Here is a 15714-nt window from a genome sequence, read left to right on the forward strand (position 1 = left end):
GCATGCAAGTGAAAAACAAAAGAAAGTTGAAGTAGCAATATTCATATCAGAGAAAATAGACTTTAAAATAAGGAGAGTTACAAGACACAAGGAGGGACACTACATAATGATCAAGGGATCAATCCAAGAAGAAAATATTACAATTATAAATACTTATGCACCTGACATAGGAGCACCTCAATACATAAGACAAATGCTAAAAGCCACAAAAGAGGATATCAACAGTAACAGAATAATAGTGGGGGGATTTAACACCCCACTAAACAACCAAGATTACTCTACCCAGAAAGGATCTCCTTCAGATTTGATGGAGAAATCAAAGGCTTTGCAGATAAGCCAAAGCTAAGAGAATTCAGCACCACCAAATCAGCTTTACAATAAATGCTAAAGGAATATTTCTAGGTGGAAAACACAAGAAAAGAAGAGACTTATAAAAACAAACCCAAAACAAGTAACAAAATGGTAATAGGAACATAGATATTGATAATTACCTTAAATGTAAATGGATTAAATTCTCCAACCAAAAGACATAGACTGGCTGAATGGATGAAAAAACAAGACCGATATATATTCTCTCTGCAAGAGACCCACTTCAGACTTAGAGACACATACTGACTGAAAGCAAGGGGATGGGAAAAGATATTGCATGCAAGTGAAAAACAAAAGAAAGTTGAAGTAGCAATATTCATATCAGAGAAAATAGACTTTAAAATAAGGAGAGTTACAAGACACAAGGAGGGACACTACATAATGATCAAGGGATCAATCCAAGAAGAAAATATTACAATTATAAATACTTATGCACCTGACATAGGAGCACCTCAATACATAAGACAAATGCTAAAAGCCACAAAAGAGGATATCAACAGTAACAGAATAATAGTGGGGGGATTTAACACCCCACTTACACCAATGGACAGATCATACAGACAGAAAATTAATAAGGAAACACAAGCTTTAAATGACACATTAGACCATATAGACTTAATTGATATTTTTAGAACATTCGATCCAAATGCAGCAGAATAAACTTTCTTCTCAAGTGCACACTGAACATTCTCCAGGATTGATCACATCTTGGGTCACAAATCAAGCCTTGGCAAATTTAAGAAAATTGAAATCATATCAAGCATCTTTTCCAACAACAATTCTATGAGATTAGAAATTAACTGCAGGAAAAAAATACTGTAAAAAACACAAACACATGGAGGCTAAACATTATGCTACTAAATAACCAAGAGATCACTTAAGAAATCAAAAACAAAACTAAAAAAACCACATAGAGACAAATGACAAGGAAAACACAATGACCCAAAATCTATGGGATGCAGCAAAAGCTATTCTAAGTGGCAAGATTATAGCAATACAATCCTACCTCAAGAAACAAGCAAAATCTCAAAAACCAAAATAACCTTACACCTAAAGCCACTAGAGGAAAAGAACAAACAAAACCCACAGTTTGTAGAGAAAAGAAATCATAAAAATCAGAGCAGAAATATTGTAAATGAAATAGAAATGAAGAAAATAATAGCAAAATCAATGAAGCTAAAAGCTGGTTGTTTGGAAGATAAACAAAATTGATAAATGTTTAGCCAGACTCATCAAGAAAAAAAGGGAGAGGATTCAAATAAATAAAATTAGAAATTAGAAATTACAACAGACAATGCAGAAGTACAAATTATCATAAGAGACTACTACACGCAACTATATGCCAACAGAATGGACAACCTAGATGAAATGGACAAATTCTTAGAAAGGTAGAACCTTCCAAGACTGAACCAGGAAGAAATAGAAAATATAAACATACAAAACACAAGTAATGACATTGAAACTGTAATTAAAAATCTTCCAACAAAAGAAGTCCAGGACCAGTTGGTTTCACAGGTGAATTGCATCAAACATTCAGAGAAGAGCTAACACCAATCCTTCTGAAACTCTTTCAAAAAATTGTAGAGTTTTGAAATCTACAAGCTCCTTCTATGAGGCCACCATCACTGTGATACAAAAACCAGACAAAGATATCACAAAAAAAAGAAAATTACAGACCAATATCAATGATGAACATAGACACAAATGTCCTCAACAAAATACTAGCAAACAGCACACAAAGAGGATCACACACTGTGATCAAGTGGAGTTTATCTCAGGGATGCAAAGATTCTTTAATACATGCAAGTCAATCAATGTAATACATCATATTAACAAATTGAAGGATAAAACCATATTATTCTCTCAATAGATGCAGAAAAAGCTTTTGACAGAATTCTACAACCATTGATGATAAAAACTCTCCAGAAAGGGGTCATAGAAGGAACCTACCTCAACATAATAAAGGCCATATACGACAAACCCACAGCAGACATCATTCTCAATAGTGCAAAACTGAAAGTATTTACTCTAAGATCAGGAACAAGACAAGGATGTCCACTCTCACCACTATTATTCAACATAGTTTTGGAATTCCTAGCCATGGCAATCAGAGAGGAAAAAGAAATAAAAGAATACTAATTGGAAAAGAAGGAGTAAAATTATCATTGTTTGCAGATGACATGATACTATACACAGATAATCTGAAAGATGCCACCAGAAAACTACTAGAGCTAATCAATGAATTTGGTAAAGTTGCAGGATACAAAATTAATGCACAGAAATCTCTTGCATTCCAATACACTAACAACGAAAGATCAGAAAGGTAAATTAATTAATCCCATTTACTATTGCAAGAAAAATAATAAAATACCCAGGAATAAACCTACCTAAGGAGTAAAGACCCGTACTCAGAAAACTATAAGATACAGATGAAATAATTCAAATATGACACAAACAGATGTAGATATACCATGTTCTTGGATTGGAAGAATCACTATTGTGAAAATTACTATACTACCCAAACCAATCTACAGATTCACTTCAATCTGTATCAAATTACCAATGGCATTTTTCACAGAATTAGAACAAAACAATTTACAATTTGTACAGAAACACAAAAGACCCCAAATAGCAAGAGCAATCTTGAGAAAGAAAAACGAAGCTGGAGGAGTCAGGCTTCCTGATTTCACACTATACTACAAAGCTACAGTCATCAAAACAGTATGGTACTGGCACAAACACAGAAATATAGATCAATGGAATAGAATAGAAAACCCAGAGATAAACGCACACATCTATGGTCACCTAATCTATGACAAAGGAGGCAAGAATATACAATGGAGAAAAGACAATTTCTTCAATAATGGTGTTGGGAAAATTGGACAGCTACATGTAAAAGAATGAAATTACAACAATTCCTAACACCGTGCACAAAAATAAACTCAAAATGGTTTAAAGACTTATATGTAAGACTGGACACTATTAAACTCTTAGAGGAAAACTTAGGAAGGACACTCTTTGACATAAATCACAGTGGAATCTTTTTGACCCACCTCCTAGAGCAATGAAAATAAACGTAAAATAAACAAATAGGACATAATTAAATTTAAAAGCTTTTGCACAGCAAAGGAAGCCATAATCAAGATGAATAGATAACTGTCAGAATGGGAGAAAATATTTGCAAATGAAGCAACTGACATGGGATTAATCTCCAAAATATACAAACAGCTCATGAAGCTCAATATCAAAAAAAACAAACAATGGAATCAAAAAATGGGCAGAAGACCTAAATAGACATTTCTCCAAGCAAGACATACATATGGCCAAGAGGCACATGAAAACATGCTCAACATCACTGATTATTAAAGAAATGTAAATCAAATCTACAATGATTTATCACCTCTCACTGGTCAGGATGGCCATCATCAAAAAATCTATGAACAGTATATGCTGGAAAGGGTGTGGAGAAAAGGGGACCCTTTTTTATTGTTGGTGGGCATTTAAATTGATACAGCCATTATGGAGAGCAGTATGGAGGTTCCTTAAAAGACTAAAAATAGAACTACCATGTGACCCAGCCATCCCACTCCTGGGCATATACCCAGAGAAAACCATAATTCAAAAAGACACATGCACCCTAATGTCACTGCAGCACTATTTACAATAGCTAGGAAATGGAAGTAACCTAAATGTCCATCAACAGATGAATGCATAAAGAACATGTGGTACATATATACAATGGAATATTACTCAGCCATTAAAAGGAATGGAAATGGGTCATTTTTCGAGACATGTGTGGAACTAGAGACTGTCATAAAGTGAAGTAAGATAGAAAGAGAAAAACAAATATCATATATTAGCGCATATATGTGGAATCTAGAAAAATGGTACAGATGAACATATTTGCAAAGCAGAAATAGAGACACAGATGTAGATAAAAAACGTATGGACACCAAGGTGGGGAAGGGGCGTGGGATGAATTGCAAGATTGGGATCGATATATATCCACTACTATGTATAAAATACATTAGTAATGAGAACCTCTTTCATATCACAGGGAATTCTACCAATGTTCTCTGGTGACCTAAATGGGAAGGAATCCAATAAAGAGGGGATATATGTATACATATAGCTGATTCACTTAACTGTACAGCAGAAAATAACACAACATTGTAAATTAACTATACCCCAATGAAAAATAAAAGAAGTAATATTTGAAGATGTAACCTCTGATATTTTTCAGAATTTATTAAATAAATCTAAACACAGATTTAATAATTTTTTTAAAAAAACCCCACAAAGATGATAAGTAAAAGGAAACCACATGAATAAAAACCTCACTGAAAAACTGTAGAATATCTGAGAGAAGGAGCAGGTTTTAACCTCAAAAAAGCTAGGAAACAATGGAGAATATCTTCAAGGAAAAAATATACTGAGACTGCCAGATTAATTTTATAAGATAGAAACTAAAACTCAACTCCACAATGTGTTGATAGAAAATGACTGCCAACCTAGAATTGTATATTTAGTGAAGACATCCTTCAAGCATAGGGTGACAAAAGTTAACAGGACCTTGCAACAAGAATAGTTTTATTATAGGAAATGATAAAAGATTTTCTTCAATAGGAAGAATGACAACATATGGAAGTTTACAGATGGAGAATGACATTGACAGCCATGAAAATGGAAATGAATACTTAAATGCATGTAAGTAAGTATGTTTGTATGTATACACATATATGACACGTATATACATGCATATACTTACGTGTGTGCATATTAATGTTTACACAGTTTTGTATATATACCACTGAAACTATAAAAGAAAATATTTTGTGAAATTAAAAAATAAATATAGTATTCTTATAAATATATAAATTTATATAACTTAGGAATGAAGTAGTACATAAATTTAAAGTTTCTGAAGGACTGTATATCATCAGGGAGTAAGCAAAAAGAATGACATATTGCTAAGCTTTGTTATGTAAAGGATTCAGGTTGTAATTTCTATGCTATTCTTTCCAATAGCACTATCTATTTAACCTTATCTATCTATTTATATCTACAATTAATATAAATTAATTAAAATCCAATTAAAATGCAGTGCTTCAGTCACACTAGCCAACATTGAAAGTTCTCAATAGTCATAAGCATCTAACAGATACTATATTGGACAACACAGATACAGAACATTTCCGTATGACAGAAAGCTCTATTGGAAAGCTTTGTGTGCAGAGCAACACATAAAATAACAGAAGATTATGTGATCTTACAAATAACTGAGAAAAAAAAGGTAGTAATTTAAAAAACCCACAGTCTTAAAGAAGTCGAGAACCTAAAGTGTATATGGAAATGAAAGTAGAAATAAAAAGCATTCATTAAGGTGCTACATTTAAAGTCATAATTAGTTAGAATTATCTTAATATAAATGGATTAAGATCTTCTAATTAAAAGACAAAAGTTAGTAGTTTGAGTATAAAAATAAAACGACCATATATTTCTCACAAGATAGCCGTCTGAAACTTTAGCACATGAAAACTTGAAAATAAAGGTTAAAACTTAGTTATATCATATTAACAAGCAAAAGAAAGCAGATATGGCTATATTAATGTGAAATAAAATAAATATTAAGGGTTAAAGTATTGCTAGATATGAAGAGGGACTCCTTTTAATCATAAAAAAAGTTTTATGTCACTAGTAAGATAAAATAATTTTAAATATGTATGCATTTTATAACCTAAATTGAAATAGAAACCTTCACAAAACTAAAAATATTCAAGACAACTTCTAAGTTATAACAGGAAATTTTAATGTCTCACTGATTGATAGAACAGCAGGAACAGTAAAGTTAAAGTTTCAGATTTGAACTACAAAATTAACACATTTGACCTAATAGTAAAATGTAGAGGAATAGTCCCTAAAACTACAGAAGATAAATAATTTTATGGACACATAGAACATTTTCAAAAAAGTCTATAAAATAGGACATAAAATAAAATCTTAACATATTTCAAAGGATTTAAGTCAGAGAGAATTTTTCCTAACCAAATTCCATTAAAACAGAAATCAGACTGTAAGTTTCCCTACCACCCTTATGTGATTTAAAGTTAAGAAATGTACACTTTAAACAGAATCCCTTTGTTAAAGGAGATGTGGTAATTAAAAAATGGCAATAAGAACATACATATTGATAATTACCTTAAATGTAAGTGGATTAAACACTCCAACCAAAAGACACAGACTGGCTGAATGGATACAAAAATAAGACCCATATATATGCTCTCTACAAGAGACACACTTCAGACCTAGGAACACATAGATACTGAAAGGGAATGGAAAAAGATATTCCATGCAAATGGAAATCAAAAGAAAGCTGGAGTAGTGATACTCATATGAGACAATATAGTCTTTAAAATAAAGATTTTTACAAGAGACAAAGGACACTACATAATGATCAAGGGATCAATCCAAGAAGATATAACAAATGTAAATATATATGCACCCAACATAGGAACACCCCAGTATATAAGGCAAATACTAACAGCCATAAAAGGAGAAATTGACAGTAACACAATAATAGTGGGGGATTTTAACACCCCATTTTCATCAATGGAGAGATCATCCGGACAGAAAATCAATAAGGAAACACAGGACTTAAATGACACATTAGACCAGATAGACTTAATTGATATTTATAGAACATTCCATCCAAAAGCAGCAGAACACACATTCTTCTCGAGTGCACATGGCACATTCTCCAGGATAGATCACATATTGGGTCACAAATCAAGCCTTGGTAAATTTATGAAAATTGAAATCATATCAAGCATCTTTTCCAACCACAACACTATGAGATTAGATATCAACTACAAGAAAAAAATTGTAAAAAACACAGACACATGGAGGCTAAACAGTATGCTACTAAATAACCAAGAGATCACTGAAGAAATCAAAAAATACCTAGAGATAAATGAAAATGAAAGCCTGATGATCCAAAACCTACAGGATGCAGCAAAAGCAGTTCTAAGAGGGAAGTTTATAGCAATAAAATCTTACCTCTGGAAACAAGAAAAATCACAAATAAACAAACTAGCCTTAGGCCTAAAGCAACTATAGAAAGACAAGCAAACAAAACCCAAAGTTAGCAGAAGGAAAGGAATCATAAAACCACTTTAATTTTTAAAGGAAAAGAGCAAGAGTTAGCAGTTAGATAAAAGTACAAATTAGACACAAGAATGTAGAAGAAATGGAATATTTTAGTAATATGAGGACCACTTAAAAAATAGAAGACCAATAACAGGAAGCATCAACAAAAGAAAAATAACTTTGAAAAATATTTGAAAAAATAACAACAAAGTTGATAAGCAATGATGAGACTGATCAAGAGAAAAAGAAAGGAGGCACAGATCACCAAAGTCAAAATAAAAATGGGAATATCATCACAAATACTGCAGAGGGGAGATTATAAACAACTTTATGCCAATAACTATGAAAATATAAATGAAATTGACAATTTTCTAGATAAATATAATTTATCAAAAATGACAGGAGAAATAAAAAATCATAAAAAACTCTTTAAAATAAAAACATTAAATCTGTATTAATAATCCACAAAAAATATCCATTACCTGATGGCTTCACTGGTGAATTCTATTAAACATGTATAGACAAAACTAACTCTTATAGAAACTCTTCTGGCATGTATTAAATACAGAGCATTTCCCAAGCTGTTTTCTAATGCTATAGTCTTAATATCAAAACTTAACAAAAAACAATACCAAAAATAAAATTGAATGCCAACCTCATATATGAGTAGATATAAGAATATCCTAAATGAAGTATTAGCAAACCAAATTAAGAAATTGAGATAGATAGACAGCAATGTAGATAATATATTGTGATCTGCTTGGTTCTTTTTTCATGAATGCAAATTTTGTTTTACATTTGAAAAAATTCAACTATTTTTATACTCATTGATAGAATAAAGGAGAAAATGTATTTATAAAAGAAATCCAGAAAAGAAATCATTTAAAGAAATTCATCATCCATTCACTTTATATCTTTAGCAAACTTGAAACAGAAGTGATTTTCCTTAATGTGATAAAACAAATGTAGGTAAAACAAAGCCAGTAAATATTTTACTCAATTGTGAAATTTTGAAAGCGTTCTCTTTTAAAACATATTTATAAAACTCATTGTTTCTACTTCTATCAATCAGAGTATTACAGGAGGGCAGAAAAAAGTATGAGGGTTGGGAGGAAATAAACCTGATATCATTTCCAGGTGAGACCATGATGTAGAAAATTCAAAATGTACAGATAAAATATGAGAGCTTAGTAGGTGATTTTAGCAAGATTTCTGATTACACTTTCAATATAAAAAACATAATTCATATGCCAAGAAGGACTGCATATTAAAATAATATTACTATTTAAAATAGCATCAGAACTGTAAAATACCCAGAACTGGAACTTAGCAAATATAGATGAGAGAACATCTAGAAAACTACAACTCATTATTAAGAGACTATGATGAACAAAATAAATGGAGATATATGCCATGTCTTTTGTTCTGAAAAGTCAATATTGTAAAATGTTAGTCCTACCCTGAAATTGATTTATAGATATAATGATATGCCAATAAAATCCTGACAATTTTTTTAACTTGATAAGCTGATTCTAATATTGAAATTCATAATGCAAGAGTAGAGGCACGCTTAATGACAAAATACAAAAGGGAAAACTTTCACCTAAAAAAATCCAGAATCATTATGAAAATGTAATTAGGACATTAGGATATTAGAAGAAAATATAGAAATGGATAAATGGAACAAAATTGTGAATTCAGAAAGCAAACACCACATACGTAAACACAATATATGACAATGGTGGCAATTCACTGAAGTGGGAAAGTAGTTTTTTTTTTTCAAAAAATTATTAATGGGTTACTTAGACATCCATATGATGAAAGAAAAACATTCTTGGCCCCATTGTGGACCAAAACCAACGCCAGATATGTTTAAGATCTTAATACGAAAAGAACAAGAATAAAGAAGTCAGAAGGTGCTTAGAATATTTTTATGACCACAATGTAGAGAAGAAATGTAAACAGCATACAAAATCTTTAATACTAAGGAGAAAAACTGATACATTAGATTACATTGTATTTAAGAATCCCTGTTCATCAAAAAATAGCAGTAAAAGAGAGAAAGAATAAGCACAGATTAGGAGAAGTTATCAACAACCTATATTGAACAATGGGCTCAAACCAGGAAAATAAAAGAACTTCCAGAAACTGGTAATACAAAGACAAATCACCTACTGTAAAATATGGATAAGGCATTTATACAGCCATTTCAAAAGACAAAATTTCTATATTATCGATGGACATTTGTGAAGATTCTCAAACTCACTAGTAACTACAAAAAATGTTAAAGAAACCCTAATGAGCAACCACTAAACACCCAATAGAATGGTATATCTTCTAATTCAGCAGCTACACTTCTATGTATATATCCATGGAAACATATGCACCTGTCAACTAGGAGATATGCCCAAGAAGGTTCATAACTGCGTTGCATATGATGGGACTAAACTGGGGAAAATCCAATATTCATCAACATTTGAATGTATAAAATATATTATGAAAAAGTTTTACAACATTGTATCAGTTTTCTATTGCTGTGAAACAAATGTAGTGGCTTAGAAGAGCATGCAATATTATCTCACAGTTCAGGAGGTCAGAAATTTGGAATGGCTAGATAGAGTTATCAAATCAAGGTCACACAAACCCTTATCTGGAGACTCTGGAGAAGAATCTACTTCTAAGCTCATTCAGCTTGTTGGTTAAACATAGCTCCTTATGATTGTAGGATTGAGGTCCCAGTCTTCTTGCCAGCTGTCAGCAGCAGGTGGCTCTAAGATCATGGAGCTCATTCTCAGGTCTTCCATTTCAGCGACAGAGAAACTTCTTCCTGTCAAATCCCCCTTATGCTTAGAATTTCTCTGTCATCTTCTAGGACTAGCTACAGAAAGCACATAGCTTTGAAAGAGCTCATGTAATTAGAATGGGCCCACATGAATAGTCTCCCTTTTCATTAACTCAAAGTCAACTGATTCATAACTTTAATTTTGTCTGCAAAATCCATTTGACATGTATAGTAAAATAATCATGGGGAAGATATCTCATTATACTCACAGTCCAGGGGATTATGGTGTGAGATATTGGGGAAAGGGCATCTTGTGATTCTACCTACCACAATTGTTATATACCATGAAAAAATAAAAAATAAAAAACTACATTCATATGCAATAACATTGCTGAAACTAAAAATATAACATTGAGAAAGGAAAGTTCAATGAAATAATTATTTACCCTTTGATTGCATTTGTATAAAATTTTAAAGTAGACAAATATAAACTAGAACATTTAGAAAGGCATAATTGTGCAAAAACTATTAGTAAAAGCAAAGATGTAATTATCATAAAAATCACAGTAATCATTAACATCAGAGCACATATAGGAGTTCTGTTATGCTATAGGAACTTTCTAGTTATTAATCTGTATGGCTACACTGTTATTAGCCTTATGAAAGGATATTTAGTTGAATATTTATGTTTTGTACACTTTTCTTTGTTTCTTATGTTCCATAATAAAAATGTTTAAAAATAAACAGACAAAAATTCTTGAGTGCAAGCATGTTATCCTGTGCATTCACTGATCACTTATTTCCTCATTAAATGTCCATGATGTGCTAATCTCTCTAGGTGGTGCAATTACAATAGTGAACAATAAAGAAAAAATACACATGTGAAGCTTACAGTCTAGTGATAAGATACTGGCAGATTTCTCCCTCAATTTAACTTTGAGTTTAAAGCACCAGATTTAAAATAATCATAGTAAAATAAATAAGGGGTGAGATATTAATTTAATTTCAGTACCACCTAACATTATTTTTCTATCATAATATATCATCAAGATTCAGAGATTGATGTGATCAACAAAAAGGAAAATAATCTGGGAATACTTCCTGTTAAAGCTCCACTTTGGGGTTGGGAAGTGGGAAAGGGACAGTCAGAGGAAATACTCTGGGCAGTAACAAAGGCAGAGGAGGCTGACCCATGCAGGAACTAGCAGGATCACACAAAAACATCTCTACTTATCACACCTGTTTGTCCTCACTTGGTATCCAGGCAACCCTATCACAACTTTAATTTGGTTGGGAAAAAATGGAGAGGAAGATATCTTTTCTTTAAGTACCTGTACTATCATGTTAAAAGAAAGAAGAATCATGGAGTGTTCATTGGACCACCCTAAATCTTGACTTTTTAAAAAAGTTGATAAGCTTTTATTATTTAATATGAAAATTTATGATAAAAAGCTATAGCTTTCAGAAAACATTTTGAGGCACAACACTTATATAACTGTTATATATATATATATATATATATATATATATAAATCATTGGCTGGTAAAAACTAACAGAAAAAAGCACTATATTTAATTTTGAGGCACAACACTTATATAACTGTTATATATATATATATATATATATATATATAAATATATATATATATATAAATCATTGGCTGGTAAAAACTAACAGAAAAAAGCACTCTATTTAAATGTTAGTTAAAGGCTATTAGAGAGGAGATATTTGCTGAATCTTAAAGAAAGCTTTGCTTTTTTTATGAGAAAAGAAAGAACATAAAGCAATTTACGCTGGAATTTACTCATCTAGTGGCTTTCTTGTAGGCTCAACAAAACTTCCTTTCTTTAGATTTAGGAAACTAAAGGAAAATATGTCTGTCCATTCCTCATGCCCCCTCTCCCCTTCTTAGTATTATTTTGTTGTTGTTTTTTGCTTCTGCATGAATAGCATGAGGTTCAGGGAGACATTATATTTTCCTCCACTACTTTACTTGCCAATCAAGAGGTTGACTCAATTGGTCCAAGATTAATTATATTCCCCTTATTATAATAACTAGTTTCCTAAATCTAAGGTTTGTCTCATCAACACAGCATTTCCCTTGTAAAGGGGTTGGCTCAGGAGATGGAACCAATGCAGGCCAATGGGATATAAGGAATTTTTTATAGCCTTCAGAAAATGAAGTTTTGTTGAGCCTATAGGAAAGCCACCAGATGAGACACTCTTATTCTGAATATTGTGGAATGTGAGAGTCATGTATTCACTATAAAGAAGTCCAAAATCACAAAGAAACCAGCCTAGAGAAGAGAGTACAAAAACAGAATTCTCAGGGAAATAGCACCAGAGAATGGAGTCAGAGAGAAAGGGATGGATAAATTTAGGAGAGATAATTAATAGGACTTGCTATGTGTATGTGTGGGCTACAAAGGAGGATGCAGAGTTCTTGAGGTGTTATTTACTAACAAAGCCCACGTATTAAAGAAACAAATCTGGTGGAGATATTAAATAATTTTTCTTTATACTTACTTTGTAAGATTTACCATGAAACCCTTGAGTAGAAATATTGATTAGGCATTCGGATATACATATGGAAACACATAAAATGGGCTAGAAATTTTTATTCGGGATTCATTGATGAGAGTATAAGGTATCCTAAAAGGAAGTGATATTGACAACAGAAACTAGGATTAAATTCATGCATCAAAGCACCAGTTTTCCAAAAATCACAGTAGTTAAGTGAACTTGATCAATGTTAAGGCATTACCTTGACTCCTCAGTTCACATTCAGTAACCTTGTGGCTGGTGAGAAAATCTTTCCCTATCCTCAGGCCTTTAATTTTGGCTCCTGATGACCAGGGTAGGCTTCTGGCACAATCACAGAGGTCGCCATCATCAAGTTCCTTGATTTTCCCTTAGGAAGTCCTTGTCAGAATCTGATGAATTTTTATATTTCTCTATATATTTAACCCAACAAAAGTCCCAATGGACTGCAGCTCTCTGGCTCCTCACTTTTGATTTCATTTATCTGTAATGATAAATCAAGAGCCACCATGGAGTAGTGAAAAGAACAAGTATTCAATAAACAGACAAACACATTTTAAATCATGGCTCTACTTGTTTTGGATGAGTTACTCCATCAGTCTTACTCATCTACCTTGTGAACGTTAAATGTGAAAATGTACGTAAGCATGTCCAGCCTATATTAGGTGCAAAACAACTGTTACTTTCCATTTTCCTGTAATGAACAACACTTACTCTGTTTTACTTCCCTCTAGTCTATATTTCTGATCACTGTCTTCCTTTCCTTCCAGTCCCAGGACGTCAATTGCTATAGGTTGGTACATTCTTTGCATCTAATTTTAGATGATTTTAGATTGGGGAAAATCCACTGTGGGATCAGAGTATGCACATAGATTGTTGTTTGTTTACCACTTAAATAGATATAATTACACTGTACAAAGTACTGGGGAGAGCTTAGTAATCAAAACTCAATTTAAGAAAATAAAGTGGAATAATGACAATCTGTGATTCCACAGGAAAAATAAGATTCAGGAAGGTCTTGCACAAATAATATTCCATGTTAGTATGGACAGTTTTGCTTACCAGAATGTTTCACGTCTATGATTTTGTTTCTTAATTACAATAAATTTATGATGCAATAATTGATGATACAACTCTCATTTTAATAATGAGAAAACAAAGGATCAGCAAATTTAACAGGCTTAGAGATAATCCGTGGTGGTTCCTAGAGATCTAAACTCCAAGCCAAGCTCTTATTAAAGCAACTGTTCCTACAAGTTATTCACACTCTCTGAGGTGCTCAGTATTCTTATTGCTAAGAGAGGAGCAGGACTACTTTAAGATCTATTCCATACTGAAAAGTGTGAGACTCTGTATCTTGTCAATATAAAGAGATACTTGGCAGAACGATAAGAATCCTGTTCTCTAATTCAAAGCGTATCCAATGCATCACTTTGCTCATGCCACTCTTTTGGACCCTGAATGCATAGGAATGGTGATTTGGCCCAAATAAAACATCTCAGTAGCTGAATGGGAAAGACTGAAGAGAGCAGACAATGGAGCTGTGAAGTAGTAAAATATTCTTATGGTTCCCTACATATTCAGGAGCAGGTGATCAAGATATCATTTCAACAGGATTAAAGTTCCAAGTGAATCATGGCACATATATAAATTATAATGGAAAAAATGTGAGTGGCCCATATCAGTAGTTTTGAAATAGCTGAGACTTGCATCTTGGAAGTTGAGTATATATGGCTATTTATATAACCCAGATGAACTAGAAAGATGGACCAGAAGAGTAGTGGGGATGGCTAAAAGGGAGTTTGTAGAGATGTGGTGGAAGGATCATGTTAAGGACTGGACTGGATGTGGAGGGATTATAGGCTGAGCCTCAGTTTTCTGGATTGGTTGGCAGGTAAATATTGGTGCCATCTTGCAGGGTGCTCTCAGCAGGCACCACCTTGGCGACTTCTACTGGGTATCTGTTGAAAATAAACAAGCAACTCTTTTGTTCTCAGGCTGGACCACTAGGGTCAGGTGAGTGACCCAGTTATGGTTCAGTTTAGTGACTAAGAAGAAGGTCAGCATGTCAGCTCATCTAAGGGATAACTTTTGTCCATTTTTGCTTTTGAGTAGATGTTATATATACCAGGAAAAGATATTCCACTTAAGACTCAATAAATACAGACAGATTTTTTTGGGTTACATGAGTGAATGGAGTTACGATAGGTATAAAATGGTAAAATATTTTTCCATCCACTGAAAAACTGTCACAATAACAGAAGATATATATGATTTTATCATATATTTCTTTTGCTTAATAAATCAACAAAAACAGGGAACGCTGAGGAAAGTATCAACACGACAATAACTTCAATAAAACAACTATACTTGTTACCTAATATATTCAGTAAATGTATTAATTAAACAAATAGTGCTTATTATTCCCTATGCATTATGCTTGATATTATATAGTTTTATATATAATATATTAATCTGTAATAAATATAATATATAATTATATTTATATATAGTAGAATGAAGGTATTACAGTCTAATGAAGAGTCAGGTATGTAAAACATAAAATAGAAACATTCTGTAAGAAAATTTTAGGTGCTAATTTTTCCTTAAAATGAATGCATAAAAGAATTTAGCTGTTCCTAGGGAAGTCGGGAAGATCTCATAAAGTGCAGGCTTCCAGTGAATATTTGAAGAATAAACTACAAATATATATAGCTCAAAAATTACATAGAAAGAAAACATGTGCCAGAGATTGTTCAAGAAACTACGAGGAGTTTAATATTTCTGGAGGCTGAAACAAGAGTTAGATTGGTAGAAGAAAAGTATTAATAGTCATATGGGTCAGACCAAGACATGAAGTCTTATAACTTATGAA

The sequence above is a fragment of the Physeter macrocephalus genome, chromosome 12 (genome assembly GCF_002837175.3).
Source record: "Physeter macrocephalus isolate SW-GA chromosome 12, ASM283717v5, whole genome shotgun sequence".
Classification (NCBI taxonomy): Eukaryota; Metazoa; Chordata; class Mammalia; order Artiodactyla; family Physeteridae; genus Physeter; species Physeter macrocephalus.